This window comes from Limulus polyphemus, unplaced genomic scaffold, assembly GCF_000517525.1.
Source record: "Limulus polyphemus unplaced genomic scaffold, Limulus_polyphemus-2.1.2 Scaffold3106, whole genome shotgun sequence".
Taxonomy (NCBI): domain Eukaryota; kingdom Metazoa; phylum Arthropoda; class Merostomata; order Xiphosura; family Limulidae; genus Limulus; species Limulus polyphemus.
In genome coordinates this window covers 28,821-31,382 of record NW_013668716.1, presented here as the reverse complement: position 1 = coordinate 31,382, position 2,562 = coordinate 28,821, and positions in this window count along the sequence as shown.

The following is a 2,562-nucleotide window of genomic DNA, read 5'->3' as shown; positions in this document are numbered from 1 at the left end:
TAGGAAAAATAATAACCTTATAAACTGAAGTAAGTTAAAAAGAAATACATAGTTAACGTCTCGACAGACCAAAAGTTCGCGATGTATGCTGTTGAATAGTTGTCTTTTTTTCAAGTCTATCTATTCAAAATTAGGGATGGCAATAAAGAGATAAGCCTTTGATGGTTTTGTGTGAATTCATAAAACAATTCATTTTCATTTGCAGATTTTATCTTGCTATACATACCTTTATTTCCTCGCTATATCTACCTATTTTGTATTATTTAGGTTCATATTGATGTACGTTTTTTACCAATAAGGAAAGATCGGCAAATCACGCACAGAACGTCCCCCTTTCTGTGATTGCAATAACTTTAAACCGTACGCCATAAGATCACAATATTCTCTAACATTTTCAAATTGGAACTAACCTCTTACGACGCTAATATGTAACATGAGAATAATGAATACGACGGATTGTGTTTTTGTGTGATGTTTGGGGAACATTTAAAATGGCACAGTTTTGTCGTCCCAAATTTTAAATTGGCAGACCTAAATTGGCCTGAACTAGTAGAGGGATATGACCGTCACCCTTATAACGCACTCGCGGCTTCAAAGCGAGAAGAGCCCTTTGTTTGTGGCGGAAACAGACCACGAGCCTTGGACTCACACATCAGTAATTCAGCATGTTAGCCACACATTCACACTCGGCCCGGTCCAGTTTCGTCAAATAATTCAGCATGTTAACCATAAGTTCACACTCGGCCCAATCCAGTTTCGTCATAATGAATTGATATTTTTGTGTATGTCTGACTTAGCTTCCTTAAAACCAGCTAAGATCAAACCGACTGACTGAAAGTGACATTTCGCAGTGTAAAATAAACGCGGGAAAACAACATGTGTAAGATCTGAACTATACAGATACACGTGTTTACGGAAATGCTGGAGAAACACGTGTATAAGACATGAGTGAAACACATACCAGTATATACAGAAATGCTTGAAAACACATGTATATGACCTCAACCAAACACATACCAGTGTATACAGAAATGCTTGAAAACACAGATATAAGACCTGAACCAAACACATACCAGTGTATACAGAAATGCTTGAAAACACAGATATAAGATCTGAACCAAACACATACCAGTGTATACAGAAATGCTTTAAAACACAGTATAAGACCTGAACCAAACACATACCAGTGTATACAGAAATGCTTGAAAATACAGATATAAGACCCGAACCAAACACACACCAGTGTATACAGAAATGCTTGAAAACACAGATATAAGACCTGAACCAAACACATACCAGTGTATACAGAAATGCTTGAAAACACAGATATAAGACTTGAATCAAACACATACCAGTGTATACAGAAATGCTTGAAAACACAGATATAAGACCTGAATCAAACACATACCAGTGTATACAGAAATGCTTGAAAACACAGATATAAGACTTGAATCAAACACATACCAGTGTATTCAGAAATGCTTGAAAACACAGATATAAGACCTGAACCAAACACATACCAGTGTATACAGAAATGCTTGAAAATACAGATATAAGACCCGAACCAAACACATACCAGTGTATACAGAAATGCTTGAAAACACAGATATAAGACCTGAATCAAACAATTACCAGTGTATACAGAAATGAGGAAAAAGCGATTGCTTTGAGTCAGACCGCCTTCAACGTCATGTATAGGTTTAGTAAGAAAAATGTTATTCGTGAGTGCATTTTTACTATATTGATTTGACCTGCAAGTGATATCTAATCAATCCTAAGTCCCTTAAAAAATTGAAAACAATAAGAAGAGGAAAATAACCGAAGAGAGAATGCTGAAAGTAAAATTTACTGCTTTTGAAAATAATATATACATATGAAGATTTGAACGTATGCGTTATTTATTATATACTCAATGTATAGTAAGAACACAGTTGTATACAGATATATCTATTTACACCAGAAATGAACCTGAGCAGATGATCTTTAGAAATTCGATAAAAATAAATGCCACTGCCTTTTGATAAACAGCAAATTAAAAAAAATATATATAACGGTAAGAGAAGTAACAGTATATTCTTCAAGGTTTTAAAAATAATACGAAAACTTTAGAGAATAAATGTTTAAAAACAGAATACCATCTAATAAAAAATGGTCAACAGTCATAATTACAAATAGTCAATAGACTAATTAAAAACATTGTCAGTTGCCTTATAAACCAAGGTCAATAGCTTAATAAAAAAATGTGGTCAACATTCTAATAAAAACATGACCAACAGCCTAATGAAAACATGGTCAACAGCCTAATACTAATATGGTCGACAGCCTAATAACATCAGAATTAACAGCATAATACAATGATGGTCAACAGCCTAATACAAACTTCGACAGCAGCCTAATGAAAACACGACCAACAGCCTAAGAAAAACACAGTCAACAGCCTAATAAAAACATGGCCAGGAGTCTAATAAAAACATGACCAGCAGTCTATAATAAAAACATTGTCTACAGCCTAATTAAAAAATGCCCCCCCCCCCAGTGGCACAATGGTATGTTTGCGTACTT